Here is a 19,245-nt window from a genome sequence, read left to right as displayed (position 1 = left end):
TCTGTACTTTGCTTTGACTCAGCCCAGGATCTTCCTGCCTCCAATTTCTGGATACTGGGCTTATTGTTGCCACCATGCCAGATTACATCTGCACACTTTTGCATCCATGGATCTGAAAACATTGTCTCTCAACCAGGGGTTTAGATGCTCTCATGAAACAAGCTCCATACTCCACTCCAGATGTGTGAAATCAGAATTTGTGGGAGTTGCAGGCAAAATCTGTTCACTATCTCTCCAGGTGCTTCTGTCAAATGCTGACATGCTAAGACCCCCTACTTTAAGCCATAAATACAAGGCAAAACAAAAGGCTATCCTTAATTGACTGAAGTCCTGACAAATGAAAATGCCCAAGTTTAATCCTTTTCTATGAAGAATTATTAGCCTAGTGCGTGAAGGAACCAGGAACCCACCAATGCATGGATATCTCCAGGGCATCAGAGATTCAGCTTTGTCCCTGGGAAAATGCCCCAGAATTGTCACTGGAATACATATTATGTGTAAAGTGGGTCATGGGGCTACAGGACAAGGAGGTGGCTTTCCCCTTCCTCACTACTAAAGATGGACCTCCTGGCCATCCCATGACCTCATGACCTTCCCATGCATCTTCCAAACTTGACCCCATCTGCTTTGCTTCAAACAGCAGCTCATAAAGTCCTCAGCACTCGAGTCGTCACAGTGAACTGCTTTCATCCCCAGACACTTGGAGGAGTTATACGGCCACAAATTAAAAATGAGTTTCTATAATAAAGAGACCTCTTAGCCTGAGCTGGTGGCACAGGCCTATAATTGAAGGCTGAGGCAGGAGGCTGATGAGTTCAAAGCCAGTCTGGAGGACTTAGTGAGACCCTGCCTCAAAAAAAAAAAAAAAAAAAAAAAAAAGAACAAGAAGAGATTTGACTTGCCCTAGGTTCAATCCCAAAAATCTCAAAATTAATCATGATAATATAATGAAATTTAAGAAACATCTTCTCTAACTGGGATTTCTGAGCTTCTTTCTCTCACTCTCAAAATTTTTACCCAACCTAACCTCTACCTACTGTGATTGATACCTGATCTAACTGCCTTTTATCTTTTTTTTTTTTTTAAAGACAGTATTTATCTGCGTAGCCCTGCATGTCCTGGAACTCACTCCACAGAACAAGCTGGACTCAAACTCAAAGAGATCTGCATTTTTGTTGTTGTCGTTGTTTGTTTTTTGAGACAGGGTTTCTCCACATAGCTTTGGAGCCTGTCCTGGAACTATCTCTTGTAGACCAAGGCTGGTCTTGAACTCACAGAGATCCACCTGCCTCTGCCTCCCAAGTACTGGGATTAAAGGCGGGAGCCTCCACCATCTGGCTGAGATTGGCCTTCTTCTACCTCTCAAGTGCTCTCATACCCAGACTTTTATTGAACTTTTGAATTTACACTTCTTATTTGGCTGTTTGTAGTTCTACACACAGGTAGATGGTTTAACGCAGAGATATCCAAGTCCCTTGCAAAGCCACAGTACAAGATAACTGGCAACTCAACATTACCATGGGGAGTGTTTCTATTCCTGCAAAAGTATCCCCCTACCCCATCCCTTCTCTAGCCATACCCAATTCCTTTCCTCTGTAACCCCTGGCAGACACCTCAATGCTCTCCATTTCTACATGTGGTAAAAGGCTTCACAGGTGGCAATGTTGGGATATTAACTTTCCTAACAGCAATGAAGAAATGACATTTCCCATGCTCTCCAGCATTTGATGTCATCGCTACTTTTCAGTTTGGGGGGGGGTGCTTTCTGATAAATGTAAAGTGATATCTCATTGTGGTTTTAATTTGCATTTCCCTCAGGGCTGTGATACTGAATACATTTTTATGTGATAACTTGCTAGTTGAATTCTTTCTTCGGTGAAATGCTTCTTGTTGTCTTTTCTGAGTCCTGGTTTATTTACTTTTTGTTGTTGGTTTTTAAGTTTAAATTTCTGTGCTAGGGACCAAACCCAGGGATTGCTTCCATCCACATAGAGTCTTACAACTACAACTCCAGTTCCAGGGGATCCAACACCCTCTTTTGGTCTCTGAAGGGCACTTTCATGCACATGGTACATGTGGTGGTTTGGCAGAAAATGGCCCTCAGAGGAAGTGGCACTATTACAAGATGTGGCCTTGCTGGTGTGATCTTGTTGGAGGAAGTGTGTTACTGTGGAGGCGGCTTTGAGGTCTCATATGCTCAAGCCATGCCCAGTGAGACAGATCACTTCCTGTTGCCTTCAGGAACAATATGTAGCTCTTTCTCCACTCTTGACTCCTTCTTTAGCACCATGCCTGCTTGCATGACAACATGTCATGAGGTTCATATGATAATGAACTAAACCTCTGAAACTGTAAGCCATCCTAATTAAAAGTCATGCTGTCTTTTCACAGCAATAAAAACCCTAAATAAGACAGTGCACATATACACATGTGCATGCACATAAAATAAAATTAAGCAAGTCTTTTAAATAATTATATTAAAAATGTCTCTTGAAGATAGCACATAGTTTTATCATATTTTTAACTTGAATATGTTGGTCTCTGTCTTTTAATTGACATGTTTAAATCATTTGTATTTACTGTAATAATTGATATGCTAGGGCTTCAGTTTACTGTTTGTTGTATTATTTGTTTTTGTTTTTGTCTGTTTTTCATGTCTGTGCTTCCTTTTATTGCCTCCCTGTTGGATACTGGAATTTTTTCTTTTCTATTTGATTTATCTATTTTCTTCTTCTCCTCCTCCTCCTCCTCCTTCTGCTCCTCCTCTTCTTCTTCCTCCTCCTCCTCCTTCTTCTTCTACACTGGGAATCTAACCTAGAGCCTTGTGGACACCAGGAAATTACTCTGTGATAAGAGTTATAGCCCTTGTCTTACTTAGTGTGTGATATATGTGTGTGTGTGTGTGTGTGTTCATGTGTGTTTGTACATGCTTATGGAAGCCTGAGGTCTATGTTGTGTGTCTTTCTCAGTTACTCTCTGCCTTGTGTTTTAAGGCAGGACCTCTCACTGAATCCAGAGCTCCTGTTCAGCTAGTATTGCTAGCCAGCTTGTCCTACAGGTGCTCTGTCTCTGCCTACTGCACACTGGGATTAGAGAGGGGCTGGCACTCCCAGCAGGCTTTCTACATAGATTCTGTCCACCTGATGGCATCTGGAACCAACTACAATGCAAGCCACTCTGCACACCTGTGAGGGATTTTCTCAATCAGATTATTGGGAGCAGGACAACCCACCTTCAATATGGCAGCACCTTCTTGTAACAGCCCAGATAAAAGGACACAGAAGAAGGAGACAACTATCTGCCTGCTTGCCCTCACCTTCACTGGCAAGTTCATCTATCCTGTTGCTGAGACATTCTTTCTCTGATATTAAAAACAACTTCTTTGAGATTCCAGTACACATTGGAGGTTTCTCTAAGAAACCTCCAAAACTCAGACATATAAAATAAATAAACCTTTTTAAAAGTGTGTTTGTGTGTGTGTGTGTGTGTGTGTGTGTGTGTGTGTGTGTGTGTTTAAAAAATGAAATTTGGGGATGTAGAGATGGTTGCAGAGACAGTTCAGTGTTAAGAGTACTTGCTGCTGGAGCTGGGGAGATGACTCAGTGGTTAAGAGCACTGGTGGTTCTGCCAGAGGGCCCAAGTTCAATCCCCAGCACCCACATGACAGCTCGAAATAGTCTGTAACTTCAGTTCTAGGGGATCCGACACTCTCATACAGACATACATGCAGGCAAAAACATTAATGCTCATGATATAAAAATAAATAAAAAATAAAAAATAGTGCTTGTTGCTTCTCCAAACGACAGAGTTCAGTTGCTAACATGCACATCAGGTGGCTTACAGCTACCTGTAACTCCAGCTCCAGGGGAATCCAAGGCCCTCTATTGGCCTCTTGACACCTTCATCAGTACCTGTATACCTATATGAATGAGAATGTGAATACACACACACATAGGCATGCACACGCGCGAGCATAAAAATAAAGCCAGGCAGTGGAGGCACATGCCTTTAATCCCAGTACTCAGGAGGCTGAGGCTGGATCTTTGTGAGTTCAAAGCCAGCCTTCTCTACAGAGTGAGTTTCAAGACATCCAGGACAGAGAAATTCTGTTGGAAAACAAACAAACAAACAAACAAGAACTAGTCAAGGGATGATGGTGCACACCTTTAATCCCAGCACTCCAGAGGGGGAGGCAGGCAGATCTCTGTGAGTGTTAGGCCAGCATGGCCTATACAGTGAGTTCCATGGCACCTAGGCTACATAGTGAGACACCTTCTAAAATAAAATAAATAAAAACAATAGGAAAGATTAATATATTGTATTCTATATTAACACATTAATATAATATAGTTGTATATTAATATATCTATGTTACTATGCTGATATTATTGCATGTGGTTATGTATTAGTATATACTATGTAAGAGCAGGAAAGCCATTCCTTTTCCTGCTCACCTCATGCTCTATACCATGCCCCCTGATCGTCTAAGGTGCCTTGTTTCTCTGCTTCTATTTGGAGAATGCTAACAGTGGGTAGAAACTGTTAGCTTGTTTTATGGTAAAAACACTATATTTGCTTTGTTCTAAAACATCAGTCTCCCTGGACACAGAAGAGTGGGTTGACAGCTCTTTTCTTTCTGCATGCAGGAACTATTATCCCATTCTTTCTGGCCACCATGGTTTCTGGTAAGACATCTTCTGTCACCAGCACTGTGTTCATGTTCCCCATAGGTAATACATCCGCCACCACCTGGTGGTCTTCAAGATTTTCTTCTTTAGTTTTCAGTCATATAATTCTGGACAGTGTTAGGTCTTGTGCTGTGCCATTTGAGGTGCACTTGGCCTCCTAAATCAAGGTTTTCCAGCAATCATCCTCTTTGTGTTTTTCCCAGTTCTTATTCCTTTCCTTTTTCAGGGACTCTGATGGCACACTTCTCAGACTTTTGCTATCCTAAAGACCTCTGAAGCTATGTTCACCTTTATTTTATTTTTTTACTTTATTATTTTATGGCAAGTCCCACTGTTCTCTTTCCAGCCCAGAGTTCCTGGTCTCTGCTGTTGAGCCGGCCACCGAGGGATCAGTCGTAGTTATTGTGTCTTCAGTTTCACAATTCCCATTTGGATTTCTTTGTTTCTTCTGTTTCTTAGCTGCTGAGCCATCTCTCCTGCCCCTAGTTTCTTCAAAATAATTTCTTTAAATGTGTATGATGTCTCACCTACATATATGTCCATGTACCTACCACATGTGTGCCTGGCGCTTCCAAAGGCCAGAGTTACAGTTATGAGCCACCATGTGTGTGCTGGGAAATGAACCCGGGTCCTCTGAAAGATCAGACAGTGCTTTTAACCACTGAGCCACTGATGCAGCTCCCTCCTGGCGTTTGTTGAGACTCTCTACTTCCGTGTTTGTTTCCAGCACCTTTGTAGTTGCTCACTGGAGCATTTTATGATGACCACTTCAGCTTCCTTCCCTATTAGGGAATTGTAACAATTCTGGAATCTCAGTACTGGAATTTATTGATTGCATTTTAAAAACCCAGTTTGGGGTCTTCTCTTCATAGGTTCTACATAGGGCCTGAATGTTTGGTCTTATGAGATTCCAGGACTGATTTAAGCCTCTGTGACAGCTGACATTCCCTGCTGTGCTCCAGCAGGGCAACCCATCAGGTAGAGTAGTAGGTGGGAACAGAAGCACAGCTTCTTCACTTGCCTATGCAAACTCTGCAGATTCTTGTTGCTCCTCACTGAAGGGCAGGGGTGGCATAGTTCCATTGACAGCGCTGTGGGGCATGCCTTCTTATCCTGGGTTATATGAAAGTCTCCACTATTACTATACTTCCTCTGATTAGAGAGGGGGGGGATTGGGACAGCTCATTACTGCCACTGCTAGGTTGGACAGTTCCATGTGGACGCCTCTGCTTCTGGAGCAGGAACACCTCTGTATTAGCTGGCAAAAGTTATGTGTGCTTCATGATGCCTAGCAAGTGTGGAAAACGATAGGGTTCCACACTATTAAGAGTGAAAATTCTACTACTGATTTTTTTTTTCCTGTGATTTTTGGCCAGAGTAAGATGACATTAACTGAAACGTTTTGTCTAGTAAGGATGCCTCTTTCCTGGTACTTAGATTAAAGATAAAGGCTTTATGTGTTTGCTGTCTGTTGTTGCTCTTATCTGTGCTCACAGCACTGCCAAGCTATTGCTATCTTCAGCTCCACGTGTAGTACAGAGGACAGAAGGAAAAGCCAGGGATTCCTGGTTGGGCTGCTCCCCAGACTGTGAGCTTTCTCTCTACCTTCTAACTTCTTGGGTGTGTTCACAGGTCACTTCTGGTGTTATTAGTTGCACTTAGTGGAAGGCATAATGGAAACACCCGGCTATTCCACCTTCCCAGAAACAGCACACACGCACACACACGTCTAGCATGAAAGTCATTCCTGATCTTCCCTGAATCAAGCAATTAGTGTCTGTCAAATCATGAGTCTGATGGTGCTAGTAGAATGAAAGTGTGTGAGTATGTGTGTGCTTGTACATATGCAGCAATAGCAGTCACTGATGTATAACTGACATGTAATAAACTTCACATATTTCAAATGTGTTGAATTTTGACAGGTATACACACTCATGAAACTATCAACATTCAACACAGTGAACATCATCCCTTCCTCAGTTCCCTCCTTCAGCACACCCCTTGCCTTGCCAAGCCGCCAGTATCCACATGTTAGTTTATAATACTGATAAACTGGAGTGGTGATGCACAGTCAGGAGTTAAAGGCCAGCCCCAACTGTATAGCAAGGACAAGGTTGATCTGAGCTCCTGGTGAATTCAACAACATAGGTGACTGTTTCTAAATCATTATGTGGAGGGAACATGAAAGAAGTCAGTCCAAAAAAAAAAAAGATAAACCGAATAATTCCATACACACATGCACACAAGCATACATATACACAATGCACGTGTCATAGTATAACCTATATGGTATATACATGTACATAGCATATCTCCATAAGGAACTGTTTTGTTCCTATACTATCTAATATTCAGTATTCATAAACAGCTATTCTGAGACTCTTCCCAGAGGACAAGTTATTTGGCTCAGCAAGTAAAAGCACTTGTCAAGGCTGAGGGCCTGAGTTCTCTGCCCAGGACCCACACAGTAGAAGGAGAAAATGATCTTGTAAATAGTTCTCCGACCTGTACATATGTGCTGCGGCATAGCTCCCCTCCCCCAAGAAATAAATAAATGTTAAAAAATATAAACCTTATCCAGACACGGTAGTGCACACCTTTAATCCTAGCACTCGGGAGGCAGAGGCAGGCTCATCCCTGTGAATTCCAGGCCAGCCCTGTCTCAAAAGAAAACAAAATCAACTCCCCAAGGTCCACTTTCAGAATCTGAACTCTGAAGTTGCACACTCTAAATGGTCTTTCAACTCTTGAGGATGGGAGGGGATTGGAGGATGGAGGGTAGTGAGGATGACTAAGTTAAGACTTCAAAGGAGACCAGAGGGTGTGTCCCAGCCTCAGCCTGATAGTCCTCTGCTTACAAAGCCAATGGCAAGTCTTTTCCTGCCTCAGAACCCCAGGTCTTCTCATTTACAATCATGGGTGAGATCAGGGCTGGCTCTGAATCCAGGGATAAGAGGGCTGACAGCCCCAGTGCTGAGCAGGGGAGGATGGTGTCTGCTGTTAGGGAGGATAAGCAATGCTAGTATCAGCCCAGTGTCTGCTTGGCTGGGGTTTGGGGGGCTGGGCTAGCAGTGTGCTGAGCTAAGGGACTGGGTCCCGGAAAGCTCATGGAGACATTCAGCCCCCACTGCTCTTTATGGAGGTCTATCAGCCCCACAAGACTGGCCAGCTTTATTGTGTGCTGTTTTCAATCCTGCCTCTTTTCCCTTCAGGGCCTGCAGGACACTCTCCTCTCTAGCTCCCTTGGCCCATTTTGTCTGAAAGAGACCCTACAGCCTGCAGTTGGAGCTCAGTGCCTAGGAGGCCTGGAGCAGTGGGTATGGCACACCCAACTTTGTGCTTGTGTTTCCCTTTGAGTTCTTGGGGGTCCGATGAGAAACTGTGCTTTGAAATCCTGGAGAACTCAGAAGACACAGGTTGTGCTCAGCACATGGGATGGGGAAGCCAGGCCATGGTTTCCACCCCTGGGAGGCTCACTTGCCCCTCTGCACCTCAGTTTGTCATCTGTGAGGCAGGGGGGTAATAGCGACCACAATGACAATATGATGAGGACAGAGCATCCCCCCTTCCCTTAGAATGCCGAGAAAGTACCCACAAAGGCCTTGGGATGGGACCTGGTACCTGTGAGGGGCTCCCCTCAAATACTTCTTTTATTTATGTGTGAGTGAATACCATGTGTTCTCAGGAGATGGTATCAGATCTTTTGACGATACAGTTACAGCTGCTGTGTACTGCCTGACATGGGTGTTGGGACCTGAACTTGAGTCCCTGCAGGAGCAGGGAGGTTCCTAACCTCTGGGCCATCCCTCCAGCCTGTGCTACCTTTTTTTTTTTTTTTTTTTTTTTTAGATTTATTTTGATTTTTTAGAAAAATAATTTTTTTAAAAGTTTTTATCCCATGTGCATTGGTATTTTACCTGCATGCATGTCTGAGGATGTTGGATTCCCTGGAACTAGAGTTACTATCACGTGGGTGCTGGGAGCTGAACCTGGGTCCTTTAGAAGAGAAGCCAGCATTCTTAATTGCTGGGCCACCTTGCCAGCCCCTATTTATTTCACTTTTTAATCGTGTGTGTGTGTGTGTGTGTGTGTGTGTGTGTGTGTGTGTGTCTGTGTGTGTCTGTGTCTGTGTCTGTGTCTGTGTCTGTGTGTGTTGAATCCCCTGGAGCTGGAGTAACAAACAGGTGTTTTGAGGCCCCCATGTGGGTACTGGGAACTAAACTCTGGTCTTCTAGGAAGAGCACTTAACCTTTGAGCCATCTCCCGGCTCCACTGTATTTTTAGTTTTGTTTTGTTTGAAACAGAGTGTCATTATGTAGCCCTAGTAGTTCTGGAACTTGCTATTTAGACCAGGGTGGCTTGGAGCTTGGGTCAGTTACTTGCCTTTGCTGAGTGCTAGAATTACAGTTATACACCACTAAGTTCAGCTAAAATGTCTTACTTTCCCCTAACAAATGCAATTACTCCTCTTGTTTCCTGCCGTGGATTATTTGGGGGTGGGGTGGGGTGGAGTGGGGGTAGTGCCTAGTGAGGGATTTCTTACCAGATTCTGATCAGCCCTGCATACAGTAGGCAGCCCACACAGGGCCAAAGCCATGCATTGCGCTGGGAGGGGTGTGTGTGTGTGTGTGTGTGTGTGTGTGTGTGTGTGTGTGTGTGAGGCATCATCCCTGGCTCTTAGAAGTGTCCCTGAGGACAGGAGGAGGTAGGTGTCAACAAACAGCAGTTGTTACAGGACTGTGTGGTCCCTGGGTGTGCAGAGCACAGCTTCATTTTTATCATTTGCATATCTCTCTGGGTTTTTCTGAGAACTTTTCCCCCTCAGGAATGCAAAGCCTTTCTCTGAAGCTGAGCCTTCAGGTTCCTGACTTCACTCCACATTTATACTTCTCAGCAGCTACCAAAGAATCTTTGCCCACCTCTCTGGAGTAAGTCTCCCCAAGCTCCGGACACTCTGGCCATGTACACTTGTGCCAGATTCAAGCAGCTCCCATTGTTTGCTCAGGTTCTTCCTTACTCTGTTGCTTCTTCCTCCCCCCTCCTCCCCCTCCTCCTCTCCTTTCAGTAAAAGTACAAGCATTGTAGCATTGAGCCACATCCTCAGGCCTCACTTGCAGTCTAAAACCAATGTCTCTCTATCCTTCCCACCTCCTCTTCTCTTCCTCCTCTTCTGCCTAGGAGATATGTATCTTTGTTGTGTGTTTTTCTCTGTGTAGCCCTGGCTGTCCTGGTACTCACTCTGTAGCCCAAGCAGTTCCTGAACTTGAAATAGTCCTCCCAATACTGGAGTGATAGACACAAGTCAGCACACCCGATTTGTGTTATTGTTGTTATTTCTTCTTCATTTTTCATTTTATTTTAGTGTGTGTGTTCCAGTGTGTCACAGCACACGTGTGGAGGTCAGAAGACCACTTGTAGGATTCAGTTCTCTTTTTCCTCCATGTGGGTTCCAGGATCTTCAGGCTTGGTGACAAGCCCCTTTACCCACTGAGCCAGTCCCACACTGGTTTCATTCTATTTGGGTTTTTTGTTTTGTTAAAGGATTTTATTCATTTTAATTTTATGTGTCTGGGTGCTTTGCCTGCCTGTATGTAAGTGCATTGTGTGTGTGCAGTGCTTGAGAAGGGCCCAAGGGAGCATTGGACCTCTGGGAAGGAGAGTTACAGAGCATCCAAATGGTGCTCACAGACATTTGTAACTCCAGTTTCAGAGGATTTGACCCCCTCTTCTGCCCTCCGTCAGCCCCAGACATGCCTGTGATGCATACATACAGGCAAAACACTCATATACATAAAATAAAATTAAAAATAAGAAGACTACAGCAAGAGCTAGAGAACGATGAAATTTATGCCCCATCTGCCCAGGGCCTTCTCCTTGAAAAGTCAGGAGATGGGGAGAAAAGGAGGAGAGAAAACCAGGTGTGGTGGTGATGGTCTGTAATTTCTGCTAATTATGAATTTGAGGCTACTCTAAGCTACAGAAAGAACTGAAGACCAGTTTGTGGAACTTAGGCCAAACCATGTCTTTTTTTTTTTTTTTTTTTTTTTTTTTTTTCCCTTAACTCACTATATGGACCAGACTGTTTTCAAACTCACTCTGTCTCCGGAAGACTAGGATTAAAGGTGGGTACCACCATGCCTGGCCAGAACACATCTTACTCCCTATCCTAGCCCCCATCCTACCCCACACCCTTTTTTATTTTTAAAGGACTGGAGCTTATGTCATAGTGAGAGAACTTGTCAAGCACAAGGTCCTGAATTCAAACTCCAGCACTGCGAGGGATAAAGCAAGAGATCAGCAAATATCCTGCCTGTACTCTGACCTGGTGCTGGGTGGGCCATTCAGCATCCTGAGATGGATACTAAGGCTCCCATAGTTCTGTGAGTTCACCATGGAAACATGGCCCTGGCTTCCTGGGCCTCCCAGCTTTTATCCAGAGTACCATTTCTCACAGAGAAACTGAGGCCCAAGAATAGAAGAATCTATCCAAAGGGAGATGGCTCAGCCAGTGCTTACTATCCAAGCATGAGGATCCCTAGAGCCCATGTAAAAAAGGCCAGGTTGTGTGGTGGCACAGGCTTGTAATCCTGTGCTGGAGAGGCAAGACAGGCAGCTCCCTGGGGCTCGATGGCCAGCCAGACTGCTTATGGAGCTCCAGGCAAAAGAGGCGTCCTGCCTCAACAAACAAGGTGGATAGTGTTCTTGAGGAAAGGTAACTGAGTTTGACCTCATTTACACTCCCACTCATGAACACACACACACACACACACACACACACACACACACACACACACACACACACACCCTCTCTAAGATAACACAGTTGCTCAGATTGTGAACTGGTAACCATGGAGACTGTTTCTTGGGAGGTCCTTGCTCATGTCACTTCCACATATGGGGCCTCCTGTAAGATCCTTATTCCCTCAAAGCAGCCCAGTTCAACTCTTGGGCAAAAAGCAGGCTTGGCAGAGCCACACCCAAGAGATGAAACCAGGGCCTCGAGGAATCTCCAGCTCCAGCCACCAGTACAGCCACAGGCCTGATGAATTCTTTTAAGTGAAGCTGGTGGAGTTGGTGGGTGGCCAGTGTCTTTGAGATCCCAGGATCCTCTGCACAGGCCCCCTGAAATCCCTGTCCTTTGGCCAGTTAAGATGAAGCCCCTGTGCTTCCTAACGCCAGCTGACAGTGACAGAAGCCAGTCTCCCCAGGAAACTTTACATCAAAGGAGAAGGACCAGGAGGGATGGAGAGGAAAGAGGTGGGCCCCTAGCTGCTTCTGTTTCCTTCCTCTAGGGATGCTGGTGAGGGGCCACTTCCTATTTCTGATAGTCCAGGAGAGCAGTCCTCAGGAAGGAGGCTCAAGACAACAGCCCAGCCCTCCTCCAGCCCACAGCTCTCACAGCCAGTTCCCCAGGTCACTGTCTTGAGCATTTGTGAGCAGAATGGCAGGTCAGACAAGCTGTTTCAGGGCAATCACACCCATCAGCAGTGAAGAGAGGCTTCTTGTCCTCCTAGACTCACTGATACAATGAACACCTGAGCACCTGATGTAGGCCAGGTGTTGTGCTGGGCACTGGTGGTCCACAAGCACAGCACATGTTCTGTCAGAGTCCACAGTCTGCAAGAAACAAGCCTTGATCTAAGCTCCCACCAGCTGCAGGGAGGACTCTAAGAAGGGTGGAAGAGAACAAAGGACTATGGTGCCCATAGCGATAGAGGGAGGCCAGACTTGCGGTTAGAGACCCAGGTGAAAAGGGAGAGTGTTCTGGCTTGAAGGAACAGCACATGTAAAGGCCCTGTGTCAGATGCAAGCATGGCCTGCCTCACAGCATGGGAAGAAGCTAGAGGGAAGCATGGAATTTGGTGAGACTGGCCACACTGGATCTCAAAGGATCATGGAGAAGAGGAAAAGATTGTTAGCATCTTGAAAACATCCCTATAGCTGTTTGTAGAGAATTCTCAGAGGGACCTGCATGCAACTGCAGAGTAAGTCAGGAAGTGAAGGCAAGCCTTTGGAAGAGGTATTGGGTGGTCACAGCGGGAAGACCGGAGATGCTTCAGGAAGTCGGCTCCTGGAAGCCAGAGATTTAAAAAGAGGTCAGAAAAGCAATGACCTCAAGACCCCCACCCCAGAGAGTCCTGCTGTATGCTTTTGCAAGTCTGATTTGTCCTTCCGGACTTCCCCCTTCTTTAAAAGGCAGCTTTGTGTTTGTCTGAGTGCCCCCAGAGGACACCAACACCCACCTCTCCACCCGTGTAATCTTTTTACGTTTGTAAACAACACTACAGTGAGTACTTATGTGGCTGAATATTTGCACCCACGCTTATAGATCGAATGTGCTCACGCATGTCCTGGGGGGATATGGCCAAAAGTGAATAGTCTTTGTTCTTGATGCATTTTGCCAGACTGCCTTATTGTCATCTAAGAATAAGTATTACTGGTGAAGAAAACCTTTCCAAGGCCTCAGGTCAGAGCCCTTGTATCTTTAATATACATTCCTGAATTATAAAAAGTCCAAACACAAGTTCACCAAAGGCCACTGTGCTGTCTCTGAGTCATTTAAATTCATTTGTACTCCTACTGTTCTGCCATCCCACATACCCCTTGGCCGATGGTTGGACGGATGAAGGGAAAATGATGTGAGTCTTATGAACATGGGGATTCGGGAACACCCCAGTGGTGTCTGCAAAGGTCTGTCCCCACTAGTTAGCAATTATGTGGGAACTTAGAGGATTGTGGTGTAGTGTGTGTGTGAGATCCTGATGGGATCTGGCAGGACATGGTGGAACCTGGAGACAAATGAAGAGAAGGTAGAGCAGGGACAGTCTATGGTCAAGAAGCAGAGAACTTCCTTCAGAACCCAGCCTGTGGCCATTTTCTGAAACAGTACTGTACCTTGACAACAAATCAGGCTATGTAATTTGTTGGGTCCTATGTAAAATGAACGTATGAACTACCCCATTACAAATCATTAATAATTCTGGGGTAGCAAGGACAGAGCATTAAGCCACACAAGGGGAACTCCAGAAATGCAAGATGGCCCCTGCAAGGCTGTCTGTATGTCTTCCTTGGAATGTGCCTTCTTTCTCAGTGGCCATGGGTCATGGGCCATTGAGTGAAGAAAGAGCCAGGGTCCAGTCTGGCCCATCCAGCCCTGGCCCACTGCTGCCAGGCTGTGGGTAAGGATGATGAAATGAATACACATGGTGAATAGGACCAGTAGATGGAACTAGAGTGGGTCTAGAGACCTGGAAGACAGGTGTGCACAAAACAGGGCTGGGGAGTACATTGTGTGTGTGTGTGTGTGTGTATGTGTGTATGAGAGAGAGAGAGAGACAGACAGACAGAGAAACAGAGAGAGATTTGAGTCTTTTTTGCAGAGCTGGTAGAAGGATGCTGGGATCAACCCAAAGCTGTTTTGCACATTTGTTGTTCACCAGGCTCTGGGCTCAGTCCTCAGTGCTAGAGCAGTGTTACCCATTGGCTTATGGGAAAGAGGTTCTGCAAGGGGAAAGGGGCAGAAGTGGGTACTTTGCCTCCCATCCGCTCTCCTCTTTCACCTCTTAGTCCGGGGATGGCAGGGTGCCTGGAGTGGGTGTGGCCTTGGCCATCAGTATAGCTCAGGAGGATCCAGGTTCCCCAGTCAACCCATTCCAAGGCCCCTTTCTCCTCCTGCCTCCATGAGACTTGGCTAGGTCTGGAAGAGTGTGTGAGGCAGTGTCCTGGCCTCACAGGGATTTCCCACCGTCTTTGAGGGAGTCAGCCCCAGCCAACTAGTATCCTGAGCCAAGACTGGCACCACTGTCACGGCCCCCAGCTGTGCATCCTTGATGCCTTAGCTGCTGTTTCTGAATCACTGTGCGGCAGACTTTCCACTCTACCAGGGTGTGCTCATCCATAAAAAAATTAATGGTCCCTGCAAATAAAGAGGTACAACAGCAGAGGAAGGCTTTTTAGACAATCAATTAAAAGCCTAGGAGAGAGATTATCTCATTGAAATATCAATTTTTAATAGCTCTGCATCTTTGAGTTTCCTCTAAAAAAAACTTTGCCCAGGCCATTAGCTTGCTTGCTTCTGACTTTGGCTCCTGCTGCCTCGACAGAGTGGGCACTCCCCATAGCTGGGCCCGAACAGGACATAGTGCTGGCTCACTTGTTCAATAACTCCCTTCCTCCTCCCTCACCTGCCCACCCACCCATCCTGTGCAGTGAGTTCAGCTGTGCCAGGTAACCCAGTGAGCCAAAGGAGGGATGTCAGGTGAGCGAGAGACTGGGAGGCCAGCACCAGCCCGGTGACCATGTGAGCAGTCACAGAAAGTAAAACCATCTGGGAAAATAAGCCTCAAGGAACAGAAGGAGGAGCCATGGCTAGCAGAGCCAGGGAAACACTTGTCACCCCCTTCCCTGTGGGAAGTGGCATTCTAAATGAGACTAGAAGCATTTGAGGGAGGGAAGAAAGTTCCAGGAAGAAAGAATAGCATGTCTGGTAGCCCCAGGGCAGGAAGGGGTTTGGGGTCCTACAGGAGTGGAAAAGAGGTCTGAGGCTGGGACAAAGAACGAGAGGTTGTGGGGGCAGGAAACCTGAAAAGGGATACCATGACCATCATGGCTCTGTAGCCCCAAGAAGGGGTGTATGGTACATTCAATGTCCCATGAACCTCTGGGGCAGCAAAGGGCTCACACCCGCTCTGGAGAGCAGCCCCAGTTCAGGAGGTGCTTCTGAGTGGCTAAGTCATTCAGGAGGCTGGCAAAAGCCTTGGCCTGAGTTCCTCACCCATAAGGTAGGAGAACAACTTTGCTGATTGTCCCCCTGGGCTGTCAAGGGTGTGGCAACTGACCTAGGCAGACTGCCCCACCCAGCACTTCCTCCTCTCTTCTACCCATCTTCTCTTGGCAGCCTCTTTAGTTTACCCCCCAGGGACTCTGGGATCAGATAAGCTCTGTGTGATGAAAGGTTCCCACCAGCCCAGTTCCCAAGCAGATAGCTACCCCACCCCACCTTCAATGCCCCAGCTGGCAAAGGGGGCCAGGAACAGTCAAACTGATTGCCCTCTGTGGTTGCTCCACTCCGTCCCCTCACAGAACTAACCACCAGACACCTGAGTAACCATCAGGTTGGGAGTCTGAGATTGCACTGTGTGGGAGAGAGTGGGAGTGTCTGGGTGGGATGGTCTGTCTTTGCCTCTGGACAGGACTCCAACCCCAATATGGACACATGCATCCCATTCTGGACAACTGGCTTCCCACCCGGACAGGACAAAGGTGAAGGAAAGATGTGCTGCTGGAGGCCTGACACATGTCTCTTCTCATTTCCCATAGGCTATCTCCAAGGAGCATATGTGGAAACTGAGGCTCAGAGAGGTGGTGCTTCTTGCTTAGTTAGCAGCATAGGCAATCCTCATCTGCTTGCTTGCTCTCTTCCCAGTTACTTCATTCCTTCGGTGTGTGTGTGTGTGTGTGTGTGTGTGTGTGTGTGTGTGTGTGTGTGTGTGTGTGTGTGTGTGTGTATGTGTGTATATGTGTGTGTAGCAAAGGTCAATAACATCAGGTGTCATCCAATGACTCTCCATCTTATTTTTTGAGACAACATCTCTCACTGAATTAAGAGCTCATTCGAGTACCCGTGAGGAGCAAGCCAGGGAGCAGCACCCTTCCATGGCCTCTGCATCAGCTCTGCCTCTTGGTTCCTGCCCTGCTTGAGTTCCGGTCTTGAATTCCAACAATATGGAAGTGTAAGCGGAATAAATCCTTTCCTCCCCAGTTGCTTTGATCACAGTGGTTTCATCAACAGCAATAGCAGCCCTAAGATAGTACCTCTCTTTGCAGTGTGAGATTGGAACCCAGGGGATGGAGTGAGTCTTGGGGTGAAAAGGGGCACTGTAGAGGACCCAAGTCCCGGTGGTGGCTGTGGTGGTATCCTTAGCTCAGCGACTCCCCACATTCTTGCCTCCAACAAGTTAACCAGCAACTACTCAGAATCAGGCTTCAGAATCACCTAGATCCTAGTCCTGACCCTGCCAATCATTGGCTGACTCCCCTCTGTGATCTCAGTTTTCCTATTTTACCCACCTCCCAGGCAGCTGAGAAGATTAACATTCAGTAGCACAGATGGGAAAGAGGAGCATGATCCCAAAGCCTCCTGCTCCTGTGCTGGGGTGACCAGGGTCCTGCAGGCAGGACTCCCTTCCTCAGAGGTTGAAGTCCAGTCCAGCTAGAGAAAGACAAGTAGCTCCCAGGCCTTTGTGGAACAGTCTGGCATCCAGTCTCCAGACTGACCTAGTCAAGGGTGCTCTGACCCACAAGCAAGTTCAGAGATGGTGTTTGGAAAGTCAGCGGGGGAGGGGTAAAGAGGGATCTCCAGCAGGAGGCTTGTCTTGTCTGTGGCTGAGTGCCAGGGTGCTCAAGACAAGAGTGGGTCCTCGGGTATGTGGATGGAAGCTTGAGCAGTGGTGGGCAGCCATGGCTAGTTCTTGGGTGGGGAGGGAAACCTCCACGTGGGAACCAGAGGCTTCTGTTTACAGCCCTCCAGCCCCCTCCTTTTGGAGGACTAGGCACCACAGAGATTACCCAGTGCAGGGGGGGGGAGCTATGGACTGGGGGAGGGCTGGAAGGCCTTTCCAGGGAGCCCCTGCTCCCCTGAGAGGCACCTGCCTGGGGCCAGGGAGGCAGCTGGCTTCTCACAACCCTGCAATTAGTAGATAAAGTCAGCAGTCTTCTGCTGATGGTGGCAGGGAGGGCAGAGGGATGAGCTGCAGCTAGCTCCTGAGTGCTACCTCTGTCTCTAGTCCCCACCCGATGCCTCGGAAGGGTTGGTGGGAATGGCTGTCAGCCTCCTAGGTGGGCAAGGCGCTAGGGTCTTGGGTGGCTGTGCAGAGCAGTGGAGGAAGGCAGAAAGAACATGGGTGGTGGTCTCATAGGAGGTAGGCATGGCCAGCCCATGGTTGTGGTCCCTTTTGTACAGAGAAACTGAAGTTTATCATGGACCATACATCATGTAAATCTGGAGGGCTCCAGTGAGGATGGCTGTTCTGGAGAGACAAGGCCTGATGAAGTCTTCTTGGCTTAATGATCTCTGCTAGGGAGCAAGGGCAGACTCTGGGGTCCCCAGCCCTCAGTCACAATGCAGAAAGAGGAGCCGACCTGGGATGCAAGTACAGCCTGTCTGGGAACTCTGAGGCTTGGGATAAGAAGCATTGAGGTGCTGGGTGGCTGCTGCACTGAACCCCTGGGCTGCCTGCTCTCTGAAGACTCAGATACGGACAAGCAGCTGGGGTGGGCCAGGATCTGGTGTCAGCCCTCCTTTCTTCCTCCACACCCCACCCCCACCCCACCATGTGCCCCTTCAAGATAGGGTCTCACTATATAGCTCTGGCTATCTTGGAACTCACTATGTAGACCTTGAACTCAAAGAGGTCTGCCTGCCTCTGCTTCCCAGTGCTGGGGTTAAAGGTGAGCACCACTACACCCACTTTCTCCCAGCTTTCTCTATCCCTCAGTCATTCCTCTCTCCCATTATCCCAGGACACTGTGCTGCTGGCTGGTGGGGCAGGGGTAGCAGACAAACAAGCATTCACACTAAGAGAGAAGTGATAGGCTGAGGCTGCGGAGGACTGTTGGGGGAGGATAATTCTGGGTGGTGACAGGGGTTCAGCCAGGCTTGGAAAGGCTGCAGAGAAGTAGGTGAAACCATAGGCTCATTGTCCTGGATGGGTAGCATGGGCAGGTTGAGCATTCAGACTGCCTGGATCGTCACAGGGCCATGATGACTCAGCGGTGTGGTTGTGGGATAAGTCACTTGCTCCCTCTGAGCTCCTGGGTACTGGCATAAACAGGACAGTGACAGTGGTACCTATTTCACTGGCTGGTGGGAAAGACTGGTGAGAGTTGCCTGTGAAACTCAGCAGTCACCCTTCCAGTGACCCAAGCCTGTAAGTGACAAGTGTACCTGGCATGGCTGTACCTCACACTGGCTGCCTTATCTCCCCTGACTGCACTGTGCAAAAGGGGTCTTTGTCTTCAAATGCCTCTCAAAGAAGGCACAAGATAAGGCTGCAGGGGCTGGTAGGAATTGGGGTGCAGATTGCCTCTCAGCTTCTGAGAGCAGCTGTGGCCACGTGGGAGCATGGGCTGTGTGGTCAGAGGTGCTGATGGCCAGGAGAGCGAAACCCACATTTGGACGGGCAAGCTTCCCACGGCTAATATTAGCAGTGCATTAAAGATTTTCCTTAAGGTACCATGTGAGCCAAAGCTAATGCTTCTGTGGGCTATGACCCCTAGGTGACTTTCGCTGAAAGTAGCAGTGACCCCATGGGAAGGCTGTGAGCAGGGCCCAGCCCCCATACCCCACATGCCCCCAGATACTCCAAGCCTTGTTCCTGGGGCTTCCCTTTCCCAGGCCTGATCCTCTGTCCACTGCTACTCTCCAAGCAGTCTGGTGGGGAGATAGGCACTAGGAGGAGGCCCCTGCTCCACGCTATCTCTCTGGAGGTGCCAGGGAGTCTGGGGGAGCCAGGGCTCTGCTCTGTGTCTGGAAATAGCAGCTGCCAGTGAGGGTCTG

The sequence above is a fragment of the Phodopus roborovskii genome, unplaced genomic scaffold, assembly GCF_943737965.1.
Source record: "Phodopus roborovskii unplaced genomic scaffold, PHOROB, whole genome shotgun sequence".
Taxonomy (NCBI): Eukaryota; Metazoa; Chordata; class Mammalia; order Rodentia; family Cricetidae; genus Phodopus; species Phodopus roborovskii.
This window is presented reverse-complemented; position numbering follows the sequence as displayed.